Below are 13,531 nucleotides of genomic sequence, written 5' to 3'. Positions count from 1 at the left end.
AGACGTGCGGCTACCAAGGTATTAAAATTTCCGCCCGAACAGGGACTTGAACCCTGGACCCTTAGGTTAAAAGCCTAATGCTCTACCGACTGAGCTATCCGGGCTCACGTTACCTGAACACCCCTCCCTTTAGGCATACTGACACATTGCCTCATGTCCTTTACTGTTGGGTAGTCGTTGCGTGGAGCTGTTACTATTAAAACGTCGTCTGACTGCTGTCTATAAACTCATTACGCTAGGGTCGTAACAGACTATCGAAGAAAGCTGACACACGATGTAAAGTGAAATTGCAGCAGTTTGTACGTCTCAGCAGAGGAGCTACGTGTTTTGTCGACACTCACTGGACAATTGTAAAATTCACAAGCGTCTCGAATGCAGTGTTTCCCACGTATTCGCTCATTTCACGGTTCCGTTGGAGATGTTCTTCACCTCTTGACACAAAAAAGGACGCAGTCGGTAGGACTCGAACCTACGCTCCCAGAGGGAATCTGATTTCTAGTCAGACGCCTTAACCACTCGGCCACGACTGCCGGTCGCAGAAGCGTCTCTCGGCAAGTGCAACTTTTCAAGCAATCTGACGTAAGAACACGACATGGCCTCACTCGTTTCTGTAGTGCTTCCGTTGCCAGCACATTAGCCGTTACGACAGTGTATCAATTTTGGCCTGGACGGGGGTTTGAACCCGGGACCCTTTGGTTGAAAGTCTAGCGCTCTACCGGCTGAGCTACCCGGTCCCTCGGCCGAGCATTGTGGTACATGCTGCATGGTGTTTGAGTGATTCGCGTGTCGTAATTACTGGCTTATGGCTCCAATGGCGACTTCACCGACTTCCCGCTGACGCTACTTTTCTGTCGTCTTAAACGATGGACATACTTGCAAGCAGCTGCGAGATCTTAAGAAAGGAAAACGCTGCACCACTGCTTTTGCCACACTCGAATGAACTGAATTGCGATTCTTAACAAGAAATGAATGCTCGCTCTGTCCAACACTTTGAAGCACATCTGCGTACTCACCAACACGGCGACGGCGCGACAAAATGACGGGGGCGCGTTCGTGGGCCTGCGACTGATTTCTGCAGTACTAGCGTCCGTGCGAGGTAAACCGAGAGCCGCAACAGACAGCGGCCGTCGCGAAACAGTATTCTGAAACATAAATTTCCGTCTTGTTGAGAATGGTGTCACTGGTTTGGATCCGCTTTCACCCACGCATGTCACATGTGTGCGAAAATTTCTGCTCGTTTTTACGCAAAATCACACGCAGCCGGTAGGATTCGAACCTACGCTCCCAGAGGGAATCTGATTTCGAGTCAGACGCCTTAACCACTCGGCCACGACTGCCAGTAGCGGAAGATCCTCCCGACACATGCAACTGCTACTGTTTAAAGCACTGCAGTGCCAGGAAACGGCGTAGCAGCATTCTTTTCGTAGTGCTTACACCGCTACGAGACGTGCGGCTACCAAGGTATTAAAATTTCCGCCCGAACAGGGACTTGAACCCTGGACCCTTAGGTTAAAAGCCTAATGCTCTACCGACTGAGCTATCCGGGCTCACGTTACCTGAACACCCCTCCCTTTAGGCATACTGACACATTGCCTCATGTCCTTTACTGTTGGGTAGTCGTTGCGTGGAGCTGTTACTATTAAAACGTCGTCTGACTGCTGTCTATAAACTCATTACGCTAGGGTCGTAACAGACTATCGAAGAAAGCTGACACACGATGTAAAGTGAAATTGCAGCAGTTTGTACGTCTCAGCAGAGGAGCTACGTGTTTTGTCGACACTCACTGGACAATTGTAAAATTCACAAGCGTCTCGAATGCAGTGTTTCCCACGTATTCGCTCATTTCACGGTTCCGTTGGAGATGTTCTTCACCTCTTGACACAAAAAAGGACGCAGTCGGTAGGACTCGAACCTACGCTCCCAGAGGGAATCTGATTTCTAGTCAGACGCCTTAACCACTCGGCCACGACTGCCGGTCGCAGAAGCGTCTCTCGGCAAGTGCAACTTTTCAAGCAATCTGACGTAAGAACACGACATGGCCTCACTCGTTTCTGTAGTGCTTCCGTTGCCAGCACATTAGCCGTTACGACAGTGTATCAATTTTGGCCTGGACGGGGGTTTGAACCCGGGACCCTTTGGTTGAAAGTCTAGCGCTCTACCGGCTGAGCTACCCGGTCCCTCGGCCGAGCATTGTGGTACATGCTGCATGGTGTTTGAGTGATTCGCGTGTCGTAATTACTGGCTTATGGCTCCAATGGCGACTTCACCGACTTCCCGCTGACGCTACTTTTCTGTCGTCTTAAACGATGGACATACTTGCAAGCAGCTGCGAGATCTTAAGAAAGGAAAACGCTGCACCACTGCTTTTGCCACACTCGAATGAATTGAATTGCGATTCTTAACAAGAAATGAATGCTCGCTCTGTCCAACACTTTGAAGCACATCTGCGTACTCACGAACACGGCGACGGCGCGACAAAATGACGGGGGCGCGTTCGTGGGCCTGCGACTGATTTCTGCAGTACTAGCGTCCGTGCGAGGTAAACCGAGAGCCGCAACAGACAGCGGCCGTCGCGAAACAGTATTCTGAAACATAAATTTCCGTCTTGTTGAGAATGGTGTCACTGGTTTGGATCCGCTTTCACCCACGCATGTCACATGTGTGCGAAAATTTCTGCTCGTTTTTACGCAAAATCACACGCAGCCGGTAGGATTCGAACCTACGCTCCCAGAGGGAATCTGATTTCGAGTCAGACGCCTTAACCACTCGGCCACGACTGCCAGTAGCGGAAGATCCTCCCGACACATGCAACTGCTACTGTTTAAAGCACTGCAGTGCCAGGAAACGGCGTAGCAGCATTCTTTTCCGTAGTGCTTACACCGCTACGAGACGTGCGGCTACCAAGGTATTAAAATTTCCGCCCGAACAGGGACTTGAACCCTGGACCCTTAGGTTAAAAGCCTAATGCTCTACCGACTGAGCTATCCGGGCTCACGTTACCTGAACACCCCTCCCTTTAGGCATACTGACACATTGCCTCATGTCCTTTACTGTTGGGTAGTCGTTGCGTGGAGCTGTTACTATTAAAACGTCGTCTGACTGCTGTCTATAAACTCATTACGCTAGGGTCGTAACAGACTATCGAAGAAAGCTGACACACGATGTAAAGTGAAATTGCAGCAGTTTGTACGTCTCAGCAGAGGAGCTACGTGTTTTGTCGACACTCACTGGACAATTGTAAAATTCACAAGCGTCTCGAATGCAGTGTTTCCCACGTATTCGCTCATTTCACGGTTCCGTTGGAGATGTTCTTCACCTCTTGACACAAAAAAGGACGCAGTCGGTAGGACTCGAACCTACGCTCCCAGAGGGAATCTGATTTCTAGTCAGACGCCTTAACCACTCGGCCACGACTGCCGGTCGCAGAAGCGTCTCTCGGCAAGTGCAACTTTTCAAGCAATCTGACGTAAGAACACGACATGGCCTCACTCGTTTCTGTAGTGCTTCCGTTGCCAGCACATTAGCCGTTACGACAGTGTATCAATTTTGGCCTGGACGGGGGTTTGAACCCGGGACCCTTTGGTTGAAAGTCTAGCGCTCTACCGGCTGAGCTACCCGGTCCCTCGGCCGAGCATTGTGGTACATGCTGCATGGTGTTTGAGTGATTCGCGTGTCGTAATTACTGGCTTATGGCTCCAATGGCGACTTCACCGACTTCCCGCTGACGCTACTTTTCTGTCGTCTTAAACGATGGACATACTTGCAAGCAGCTGCGAGATCTTAAGAAAGGAAAACGCTGCACCACTGCTTTTGCCACACTCGAATGAATTGAATTGCGATTCTTAACAAGAAATGAATGCTCGCTCTGTCCAACACTTTGAAGCACATCTGCGTACTCACGAACACGGCGACGGCGCGACAAAATGACGGGGGCGCGTTCGTGGGCCTGCGACTGATTTCTGCAGTACTAGCGTCCGTGCGAGGTAAACCGAGAGCCGCAACAGACAGCGGCCGTCGCGAAACAGTATTCTGAAACATAAATTTCCGTCTTGTTGAGAATGGTGTCACTGGTTTGGATCCGCTTTCACCCACGCATGTCACATGTGTGCGAAAATTTCTGCTCGTTTTTACGCAAAATCACACGCAGCCGGTAGGATTCGAACCTACGCTCCCAGAGGGAATCTGATTTCGAGTCAGACGCCTTAACCACTCGGCCACGACTGCCAGTAGCGGAAGATCCTCCCGACACATGCAACTGCTACTGTTTAAAGCACTGCAGTGCCAGGAAACGGCGTAGCAGCATTCTTTTCCGTAGTGCTTACACCGCTACGAGACGTGCGGCTACCAAGGTATTAAAATTTCCGCCCGAACAGGGACTTGAACCCTGGACCCTTAGGTTAAAAGCCTAATGCTCTACCGACTGAGCTATCCGGGCTCACGTTACCTGAACACCCCTCCCTTTAGGCATACTGACACATTGCCTCATGTCCTTTACTGTTGGGTAGTCGTTGCGTGGAGCTGTTACTATTAAAACGTCGTCTGACTGCTGTCTATAAACTCATTACGCTAGGGTCGTAACAGACTATCGAAGAAAGCTGACACACGATGTAAAGTGAAATTGCAGCAGTTTGTACGTCTCAGCAGAGGAGCTACGTGTTTTGTCGACACTCACTGGACAATTGTAAAATTCACAAGCGTCTCGAATGCAGTGTTTCCCACGTATTCGCTCATTTCACGGTTCCGTTGGAGATGTTCTTCACCTCTTGACACAAAAAAGGACGCAGTCGGTAGGACTCGAACCTACGCTCCCAGAGGGAATCTGATTTCTAGTCAGACGCCTTAACCACTCGGCCACGACTGCCGGTCGCAGAAGCGTCTCTCGGCAAGTGCAACTTTTCAAGCAATCTGACGTAAGAACACGACATGGCCTCACTCGTTTCTGTAGTGCTTCCGTTGCCAGCACATTAGCCGTTACGACAGTGTATCAATTTTGGCCTGGACGGGGGTTTGAACCCGGGACCCTTTGGTTGAAAGTCTAGCGCTCTACCGGCTGAGCTACCCGGTCCCTCGGCCGAGCATTGTGGTACATGCTGCATGGTGTTTGAGTGATTCGCGTGTCGTAATTACTGGCTTATGGCTCCAATGGCGACTTCACCGACTTCCCACTGACGCACCGCTGACGCTACTTTTCTGTCGTCTTAAACGATGGACATACTTGCAAGCAGCTGCGAGATCTTAAGAAAGGAAAACGCTGCACCACTGCTTTTGCCACACTCGAATGAATTGAATTGCGATTCTTAACAAGAAATGAATGCTCGCTCTGTCCAACACTTTGAAGCACATCTGCGTACTCACCAACACGGCGACGGCGCGACAAAATGACGGGGGCGCGTTCGTGGGCCTGCGACTGATTTCTGCAGTACTAGCGTCCGTGCGAGGTAAACCGAGAGCCGCAACAGACAGCGGCCGTCGCGAAACAGTATTCTGAAACATAAATTTCCGTCTTGTTGAGAATGGTGTCACTGGTTTGGATCCGCTTTCACCCACGCATGTCACATGTGTGCGAAAATTTCTGCTCGTTTTTACGCAAAATCACACGCAGCCGGTAGGATTCGAACCTACGCTCCCAGAGGGAATCTGATTTCGAGTCAGACGCCTTAACCACTCGGCCACGACTGACAGTAGCGGAAGATCCTCCCGACACATGCAACTGCTACTGTTTAAAGCACTGCAGTGCCAGGAAACGGCGTAGCAGCATTCTTTTCCGTAGTGCTTACACCGCTACGAGACGTGCGGCTACCAAGGTATTAAAATTTCCGCCCGAACAGGGACTTGAACCCTGGACCCTTAGGTTAAAAGCCTAATGCTCTACCGACTGAGCTATCCGGGCTCACGTTACCTGAACACCCCTCCCTTTAGGCATACTGACACATTGCCTCATGTCCTTTACTGTTGGGTAGTCGTTGCGTGGAGCTGTTACTATTAAAACGTCGTCTGACTGCTGTCTATAAACTCATTACGCTAGGGTCGTAACAGACTATCGAAGAAAGCTGACACACGATGTAAAGTGAAATTGCAGCAGTTTGTACGTCTCAGCAGAGGAGCTACGTGTTTTGTCGACACTCACTGGACAATTGTAAAATTCACAAGCGTCTCGAATGCAGTGTTTCCCACGTATTCGCTCATTTCACGGTTCCGTTGGAGATGTTCTTCACCTCTTGACACAAAAAAGGACGCAGTCGGTAGGACTCGAACCTACGCTCCCAGAGGGAATCTGATTTCTAGTCAGACGCCTTAACCACTCGGCCACGACTGCCGGTCGCAGAAGCGTCTCTCGGCAAGTGCAACTTTTCAAGCAATCTGACGTAAGAACACGACATGGCCTCACTCGTTTCTGTAGTGCTTCCGTTGCCAGCACATTAGCCGTTACGACAGTGTATCAATTTTGGCCTGGACGGGGGTTTGAACCCGGGACCCTTTGGTTGAAAGTCTAGCGCTCTACCGGCTGAGCTACCCGGTCCCTCGGCCGAGCATTGTGGTACATGCTGCATGGTGTTTGAGTGATTCGCGTGTCGTAATTACTGGCTTATGGCTCCAATGGCGACTTCACCGACTTCCCGCTGACGCTACTTTTCTGTCGTCTTAAACGATGGACATACTTGCAAGCAGCTGCGAGATCTTAAGAAAGGAAAACGCTGCACCACTGCTTTTGCCACACTCGAATGAATTGAATTGCGATTCTTAACAAGAAATGAATGCTCGCTCTGTCCAACACTTTGAAGCACATCTGCGTACTCACGAACACGGCGACGGCGCGACAAAATGACGGGGGCGCGTTCGTGGGCCTGCGACTGATTTCTGCAGTACTAGCGTCCGTGCGAGGTAAACCGAGAGCCGCAACAGACAGCGGCCGTCGCGAAACAGTATTCTGAAACATAAATTTCCGTCTTGTTGAGAATGGTGTCACTGGTTTGGATCCGCTTTCACCCACGCATGTCACATGTGTGCGAAAATTTCTGCTCGTTTTTACGCAAAATCACACGCAGCCGGTAGGATTCGAACCTACGCTCCCAGAGGGAATCTGATTTCGAGTCAGACGCCTTAACCACTCGGCCACGACTGCCAGTAGCGGAAGATCCTCCCGACACATGCAACTGCTACTGTTTAAAGCACTGCAGTGCCAGGAAACGGCGTAGCAGCATTCTTTTCCGTAGTGCTTACACCGCTACGAGACGTGCGGCTACCAAGGTATTAAAATTTCCGCCCGAACAGGGACTTGAACCCTGGACCCTTAGGTTAAAAGCCTAATGCTCTACCGACTGAGCTATCCGGGCTCACGTTACCTGAACACCCCTCCCTTTAGGCATACTGACACATTGCCTCATGTCCTTTACTGTTGGGTAGTCGTTGCGTGGAGCTGTTACTATTAAAACGTCGTCTGACTGCTGTCTATAAACTCATTACGCTAGGGTCGTAACAGACTATCGAAGAAAGCTGACACACGATGTAAAGTGAAATTGCAGCAGTTTGTACGTCTCAGCAGAGGAGCTACGTGTTTTGTCGACACTCACTGGACAATTGTAAAATTCACAAGCGTCTCGAATGCAGTGTTTCCCACGTATTCGCTCATTTCACGGTTCCGTTGGAGATGTTCTTCACCTCTTGACACAAAAAAGGACGCAGTCGGTAGGACTCGAACCTACGCTCCCAGAGGGAATCTGATTTCTAGTCAGACGCCTTAACCACTCGGCCACGACTGCCGGTCGCAGAAGCGTCTCTCGGCAAGTGCAACTTTTCAAGCAATCTGACGTAAGAACACGACATGGCCTCACTCGTTTCTGTAGTGCTTCCGTTGCCAGCACATTAGCCGTTACGACAGTGTATCAATTTTGGCCTGGACGGGGGTTTGAACCCGGGACCCTTTGGTTGAAAGTCTAGCGCTCTACCGGCTGAGCTACCCGGTCCCTCGGCCGAGCATTGTGGTACATGCTGCATGGTGTTTGAGTGATTCGCGTGTCGTAATTACTGGCTTATGGCTCCAATGGCGACTTCACCGACTTCCCGCTGACGCTACTTTTCTGTCGTCTTAAACGATGGACATACTTGCAAGCAGCTGCGAGATCTTAAGAAAGGAAAACGCTGCACCACTGCTTTTGCCACACTCGAATGAATTGAATTGCGATTCTTAACAAGAAATGAATGCTCGCTCTGTCCAACACTTTGAAGCACATCTGCGTACTCACGAACACGGCGACGGCGCGACAAAATGACGGGGGCGCGTTCGTGGGCCTGCGACTGATTTCTGCAGTACTAGCGTCCGTGCGAGGTAAACCGAGAGCCGCAACAGACAGCGGCCGTCGCGAAACAGTATTCTGAAACATAAATTTCCGTCTTGTTGAGAATGGTGTCACTGGTTTGGATCCGCTTTCACCCACGCATGTCACATGTGTGCGAAAATTTCTGCTCGTTTTTACGCAAAATCACACGCAGCCGGTAGGATTCGAACCTACGCTCCCAGAGGGAATCTGATTTCGAGTCAGACGCCTTAACCACTCGGCCACGACTGCCAGTAGCGGAAGATCCTCCCGACACATGCAACTGCTACTGTTTAAAGCACTGCAGTGCCAGGAAACGGCGTAGCAGCATTCTTTTCCGTAGTGCTTACACCGCTACGAGACGTGCGGCTACCAAGGTATTAAAATTTCCGCCCGAACAGGGACTTGAACCCTGGACCCTTAGGTTAAAAGCCTAATGCTCTACCGACTGAGCTATCCGGGCTCACGTTACCTGAACACCCCTCCCTTTAGGCATACTGACACATTGCCTCATGTCCTTTACTGTTGGGTAGTCGTTGCGTGGAGCTGTTACTATTAAAACGTCGTCTGACTGCTGTCTATAAACTCATTACGCTAGGGTCGTAACAGACTATCGAAGAAAGCTGACACACGATGTAAAGTGAAATTGCAGCAGTTTGTACGTCTCAGCAGAGGAGCTACGTGTTTTGTCGACACTCACTGGACAATTGTAAAATTCACAAGCGTCTCGAATGCAGTGTTTCCCACGTATTCGCTCATTTCACGGTTCCGTTGGAGATGTTCTTCACCTCTTGACACAAAAAAGGACGCAGTCGGTAGGACTCGAACCTACGCTCCCAGAGGGAATCTGATTTCTAGTCAGACGCCTTAACCACTCGGCCACGACTGCCGGTCGCAGAAGCGTCTCTCGGCAAGTGCAACTTTTCAAGCAATCTGACGTAAGAACACGACATGGCCTCACTCGTTTCTGTAGTGCTTCCGTTGCCAGCACATTAGCCGTTACGACAGTGTATCAATTTTGGCCTGGACGGGGGTTTGAACCCGGGACCCTTTGGTTGAAAGTCTAGCGCTCTACCGGCTGAGCTACCCGGTCCCTCGGCCGAGCATTGTGGTACATGCTGCATGGTGTTTGAGTGATTCGCGTGTCGTAATTACTGGCTTATGGCTCCAATGGCGACTTCACCGACTTCCCACTGACGCACCGCTGACGCTACTTTTCTGTCGTCTTAAACGATGGACATACTTGCAAGCAGCTGCGAGATCTTAAGAAAGGAAAACGCTGCACCACTGCTTTTGCCACACTCGAATGAATTGAATTGCGATTCTTAACAAGAAATGAATGCTCGCTCTGTCCAACACTTTGAAGCACATCTGCGTACTCACGAACACGGCGACGGCGCGACAAAATGACGGGGGCGCGTTCGTGGGCCTGCGACTGATTTCTGCAGTACTAGCGTCCGTGCGAGGTAAACCGAGAGCCGCAACAGACAGCGGCCGTCGCGAAACAGTATTCTGAAACATAAATTTCCGTCTTGTTGAGAATGGTGTCACTGGTTTGGATCCGCTTTCACCCACGCATGTCACATGTGTGCGAAAATTTCTGCTCGTTTTTACGCAAAATCACACGCAGCCGGTAGGATTCGAACCTACGCTCCCAGAGGGAATCTGATTTCGAGTCAGACGCCTTAACCACTCGGCCACGACTGACAGTAGCGGAAGATCCTCCCGACACATGCAACTGCTACTGTTTAAAGCACTGCAGTGCCAGGAAACGGCGTAGCAGCATTCTTTTCCGTAGTGCTTACACCGCTACGAGACGTGCGGCTACCAAGGTATTAAAATTTCCGCCCGAACAGGGACTTGAACCCTGGACCCTTAGGTTAAAAGCCTAATGCTCTACCGACTGAGCTATCCGGGCTCACGTTACCTGAACACCCCTCCCTTTAGGCATACTGACACATTGCCTCATGTCCTTTACTGTTGGGTAGTCGTTGCGTGGAGCTGTTACTATTAAAACGTCGTCTGACTGCTGTCTATAAACTCATTACGCTAGGGTCGTAACAGACTATCGAAGAAAGCTGACACACGATGTAAAGTGAAATTGCAGCAGTTTGTACGTCTCAGCAGAGGAGCTACGTGTTTTGTCGACACTCACTGGACAATTGTAAAATTCACAAGCGTCTCGAATGCAGTGTTTCCCACGTATTCGCTCATTTCACGGTTCCGTTGGAGATGTTCTTCACCTCTTGACACAAAAAAGGACGCAGTCGGTAGGACTCGAACCTACGCTCCCAGAGGGAATCTGATTTCTAGTCAGACGCCTTAACCACTCGGCCACGACTGCCGGTCGCAGAAGCGTCTCTCGGCAAGTGCAACTTTTCAAGCAATCTGACGTAAGAACACGACATGGCCTCACTCGTTTCTGTAGTGCTTCCGTTGCCAGCACATTAGCCGTTACGACAGTGTATCAATTTTGGCCTGGACGGGGGTTTGAACCCGGGACCCTTTGGTTGAAAGTCTAGCGCTCTACCGGCTGAGCTACCCGGTCCCTCGGCCGAGCATTGTGGTACATGCTGCATGGTGTTTGAGTGATTCGCGTGTCGTAATTACTGGCTTATGGCTCCAATGGCGACTTCACCGACTTCCCACTGACGCACCGCTGACGCTACTTTTCTGTCGTCTTAAACGATGGACATACTTGCAAGCAGCTGCGAGATCTTAAGAAAGGAAAACGCTGCACCACTGCTTTTGCCACACTCGAATGAATTGAATTGCGATTCTTAACAAGAAATGAATGCTCGCTCTGTCCAACACTTTGAAGCACATCTGCGTACTCACGAACACGGCGACGGCGCGACAAAATGACGGGGGCGCGTTCGTGGGCCTGCGACTGATTTCTGCAGTACTAGCGTCCGTGCGAGGTAAACCGAGAGCCGCAACAGACAGCGGCCGTCGCGAAACAGTATTCTGAAACATAAATTTCCGTCTTGTTGAGAATGGTGTCACTGGTTTGGATCCGCTTTCACCCACGCATGTCACATGTGTGCGAAAATTTCTGCTCGTTTTTACGCAAAATCACACGCAGCCGGTAGGATTCGAACCTACGCTCCCAGAGGGAATCTGATTTCGAGTCAGACGCCTTAACCACTTTTCTTTTTTTTTTTTTTTTTTTTTTTTTTTTTTTTGACCTCTCGTTCCGCAGCCGCTCACGCTAACCACTTTTTTTTTTTTTGTCAGACGTCTTAACCACTTTTTTTTTTTTTTTTTTTTTTTGTTTTTTTAAATAGTATAGCGAGCGGGGCAGGCAGATGGCGGCAAGGAGGGCAGGGGTCAATTAGTCCGAGGCCTGGCCACGGTGCCGCCCCCATACCCGTCATCACTCACATTGATGGGAAAGGAAAATTGAGTTTTTTTATTTTTATTGATTTATTTATTTTTAATTTTTTTGTATTTTTTTTATTTTTTATTTTTTTTTTATTTTTTTTTTTTAGAACGCATCAATATGGGATTGGAGCCAGATCATTCGGTTGATACATAAACGGGTGAAGGTTTTAGAGCTCGAACAGCTATCCAATACCTGTTCTATTGAATGCAATATGAAGCATGTTACCGTACTTGCGACGGTGATCCGCGTAGTTTCTAATTTTAATATATTCCGTTTCCATGTGTAACTGAAACTCGCTGTAATCTTCACCCGTCAGCCGATTGAAGACATGACTTGTATATTGGCCCAACAGCCACATGACGGCATTATTTTTAGTTGGCGGAAAATATTTGACGTCTGGTCTGTGCAGTAATTTCGTGGCAATGTTATTTTCAGAAGTCCTAGTTATAAGGGCGACTTTTTGACGAACCCATTGCCAATTGCGCATGCGGTGACTGCAAGTATATCTGTGGGGAACAGTATCCACTTGGTGACAATCTGGACAATGGGCTGTGTCGCTTAGCCCAATCGCATGCAGGCGCTCATTTGTGCTGATAATGTTGTTAACCGTTTTATACCATGTAGACCTGACCAGGGACGGAAGTACACTGCTGCTGATGTTCGCCCACAGGACATCCCAATTGACTCCAGTGTGCTTTTGTTCGATTTTGTTCCTGCCCTCATATCGTTTCCTGTGCTCCAGAATGTCCTTGGCAGTTAAGGGTCGATGTTGGAGAAGGACCTTGCTCAAGTAGCTCTTTTCCAGATAATATGTGCGGATGTGGGAGAGCTGGTAGTCGATCGTCTGCACATTGATCGGCGGTTCTACGCTTTTCGGCGCGACTGCCTCAAACAACTTTGCCGTAAGGGTGTCAGAGTAGTTTTGGATTAAGGATGTCATCCGTTTAATGTACAAAGCCATTGCTTTGGCGTTCAGATCGGTCAGACCCATACCGCCATGCAGAGGGTCGAGGGTCACAGTCTTCACGTCAACTCGAAATATTTCCCCCCGCCACAGAAAATTGGTCAACTTGCTCATTATCTGTTTGGCTATGACAGTGGGGATTGGAAAGACCTGTGCCACATAATATGCTCGTGACAGGATACATGTATTTATAAATTTAACCCTCTGAATTTGGTCCATACTGCGATAAACGTTATCTATTAAAGCACCCTTGACTTTGAACGAGACATCCCGCCAATTTGCCGTTATCATCCTTTGTGGAGGGACCGTCAGTATCGTCCCAAGAGATTTGTGTTCCGTAACATGGGTAGCCCATTCTAGGCCGACATCGTCAAGTCCCCTTATACGTAGAAATTTGCTTTTAGTTTCATTCATTTTTGCGCCAGAAGCGGAACAATAGCTTCTGAGGTCTGCCTCCAGTTGAATCACATCATCCCTGTTCCTCACGACGATGCCGACATCATCAGCATATGCCCCAACTGCAGTTTTCTTCCCGGCGATCGTTATGCCCGTCATGTGCTCTTGTACTAGCCGCAGCAATGGTTCTAGGGAGATGACAAAGAGCAACATGGAAAGGGGGCTTCCTTGGGGGACACCCCTTGCGATGGTAATTGGTCTTGTGAGCTGGCAGTTGACGGAGATCGTGGCGGCCAGACCAGTGATCATATTGCGCACGACAGCGATGAAGTCATGCCCGAAGCCCATCCTCCGCATCGTTTCGAAGAGGTATTTATGGCTGACACTATCAAATGCTTTATAAAAGTCGACAAAAAGGAGGCCGCAATTAATAGCGCTGGCAGACGACAGAGCGACGATATCTCTATATTG

The 13,531-nt window shown here is 49.6% G+C and overlaps 23 non-coding genes across 23 annotated transcripts; all 23 read right to left on the bottom strand.

Annotated features, from left to right (window-relative positions):
• Positions 1 to 31: 31 nt before the first annotated feature.
• Positions 32 to 104, bottom strand: Trnak-uuu (transfer RNA lysine (anticodon UUU)). Its single transcript has one exon. It is a non-coding gene; the product is annotated as a tRNA-Lys (tRNA).
• A 344-nt stretch (positions 105 to 448) lies between these two features.
• Trnas-aga (transfer RNA serine (anticodon AGA)) lies at positions 449 to 530 on the bottom strand. The gene has a single exon. It is a non-coding gene; the product is annotated as a tRNA-Ser (tRNA).
• Positions 531 to 1,255: 725 nt separating this feature from the next.
• Positions 1,256 to 1,337, bottom strand: Trnas-cga (transfer RNA serine (anticodon CGA)). The gene has a single exon. It is a non-coding gene; the product is annotated as a tRNA-Ser (tRNA).
• Positions 1,338 to 1,474: 137 nt separating this feature from the next.
• Trnak-uuu (transfer RNA lysine (anticodon UUU)) lies at positions 1,475 to 1,547 on the bottom strand. Its single transcript has one exon. It is a non-coding gene; the product is annotated as a tRNA-Lys (tRNA).
• A 344-nt stretch (positions 1,548 to 1,891) lies between these two features.
• On the bottom strand, positions 1,892 to 1,973 carry Trnas-aga (transfer RNA serine (anticodon AGA)). The gene has a single exon. It is a non-coding gene; the product is annotated as a tRNA-Ser (tRNA).
• A 725-nt stretch (positions 1,974 to 2,698) lies between these two features.
• On the bottom strand, positions 2,699 to 2,780 carry Trnas-cga (transfer RNA serine (anticodon CGA)). Its single transcript has one exon. It is a non-coding gene; the product is annotated as a tRNA-Ser (tRNA).
• A 138-nt stretch (positions 2,781 to 2,918) lies between these two features.
• Trnak-uuu (transfer RNA lysine (anticodon UUU)) lies at positions 2,919 to 2,991 on the bottom strand. The gene has a single exon. It is a non-coding gene; the product is annotated as a tRNA-Lys (tRNA).
• Positions 2,992 to 3,335: 344 nt separating this feature from the next.
• Positions 3,336 to 3,417, bottom strand: Trnas-aga (transfer RNA serine (anticodon AGA)). Its single transcript has one exon. It is a non-coding gene; the product is annotated as a tRNA-Ser (tRNA).
• A 725-nt stretch (positions 3,418 to 4,142) lies between these two features.
• Trnas-cga (transfer RNA serine (anticodon CGA)) lies at positions 4,143 to 4,224 on the bottom strand. Its single transcript has one exon. It is a non-coding gene; the product is annotated as a tRNA-Ser (tRNA).
• A 138-nt stretch (positions 4,225 to 4,362) lies between these two features.
• On the bottom strand, positions 4,363 to 4,435 carry Trnak-uuu (transfer RNA lysine (anticodon UUU)). Its single transcript has one exon. It is a non-coding gene; the product is annotated as a tRNA-Lys (tRNA).
• Positions 4,436 to 4,779: 344 nt separating this feature from the next.
• Positions 4,780 to 4,861, bottom strand: Trnas-aga (transfer RNA serine (anticodon AGA)). Its single transcript has one exon. It is a non-coding gene; the product is annotated as a tRNA-Ser (tRNA).
• Positions 4,862 to 5,597: 736 nt separating this feature from the next.
• Trnas-cga (transfer RNA serine (anticodon CGA)) lies at positions 5,598 to 5,679 on the bottom strand. The gene has a single exon. It is a non-coding gene; the product is annotated as a tRNA-Ser (tRNA).
• A 138-nt stretch (positions 5,680 to 5,817) lies between these two features.
• On the bottom strand, positions 5,818 to 5,890 carry Trnak-uuu (transfer RNA lysine (anticodon UUU)). Its single transcript has one exon. It is a non-coding gene; the product is annotated as a tRNA-Lys (tRNA).
• Positions 5,891 to 6,234: 344 nt separating this feature from the next.
• Trnas-aga (transfer RNA serine (anticodon AGA)) lies at positions 6,235 to 6,316 on the bottom strand. Its single transcript has one exon. It is a non-coding gene; the product is annotated as a tRNA-Ser (tRNA).
• Positions 6,317 to 7,041: 725 nt separating this feature from the next.
• On the bottom strand, positions 7,042 to 7,123 carry Trnas-cga (transfer RNA serine (anticodon CGA)). The gene has a single exon. It is a non-coding gene; the product is annotated as a tRNA-Ser (tRNA).
• A 138-nt stretch (positions 7,124 to 7,261) lies between these two features.
• Trnak-uuu (transfer RNA lysine (anticodon UUU)) lies at positions 7,262 to 7,334 on the bottom strand. The gene has a single exon. It is a non-coding gene; the product is annotated as a tRNA-Lys (tRNA).
• Positions 7,335 to 7,678: 344 nt separating this feature from the next.
• Trnas-aga (transfer RNA serine (anticodon AGA)) lies at positions 7,679 to 7,760 on the bottom strand. The gene has a single exon. It is a non-coding gene; the product is annotated as a tRNA-Ser (tRNA).
• Positions 7,761 to 8,485: 725 nt separating this feature from the next.
• Trnas-cga (transfer RNA serine (anticodon CGA)) lies at positions 8,486 to 8,567 on the bottom strand. The gene has a single exon. It is a non-coding gene; the product is annotated as a tRNA-Ser (tRNA).
• Positions 8,568 to 8,705: 138 nt separating this feature from the next.
• Trnak-uuu (transfer RNA lysine (anticodon UUU)) lies at positions 8,706 to 8,778 on the bottom strand. The gene has a single exon. It is a non-coding gene; the product is annotated as a tRNA-Lys (tRNA).
• Positions 8,779 to 9,122: 344 nt separating this feature from the next.
• Positions 9,123 to 9,204, bottom strand: Trnas-aga (transfer RNA serine (anticodon AGA)). Its single transcript has one exon. It is a non-coding gene; the product is annotated as a tRNA-Ser (tRNA).
• A 736-nt stretch (positions 9,205 to 9,940) lies between these two features.
• On the bottom strand, positions 9,941 to 10,022 carry Trnas-cga (transfer RNA serine (anticodon CGA)). Its single transcript has one exon. It is a non-coding gene; the product is annotated as a tRNA-Ser (tRNA).
• Positions 10,023 to 10,160: 138 nt separating this feature from the next.
• Positions 10,161 to 10,233, bottom strand: Trnak-uuu (transfer RNA lysine (anticodon UUU)). The gene has a single exon. It is a non-coding gene; the product is annotated as a tRNA-Lys (tRNA).
• A 344-nt stretch (positions 10,234 to 10,577) lies between these two features.
• On the bottom strand, positions 10,578 to 10,659 carry Trnas-aga (transfer RNA serine (anticodon AGA)). Its single transcript has one exon. It is a non-coding gene; the product is annotated as a tRNA-Ser (tRNA).
• Between the last annotated feature and the right edge of the window lie 2,872 nt (positions 10,660 to 13,531).

The sequence above is a fragment of the Schistocerca nitens genome, chromosome 4 (genome assembly GCF_023898315.1).
Source record: "Schistocerca nitens isolate TAMUIC-IGC-003100 chromosome 4, iqSchNite1.1, whole genome shotgun sequence".
NCBI lineage: Eukaryota > Metazoa > Arthropoda > Insecta > Orthoptera > Acrididae > Schistocerca > Schistocerca nitens.
The sequence above is the reverse complement of the archived record's forward strand: the minus strand, read 5'-3'. Positions and strand labels throughout refer to the sequence as shown.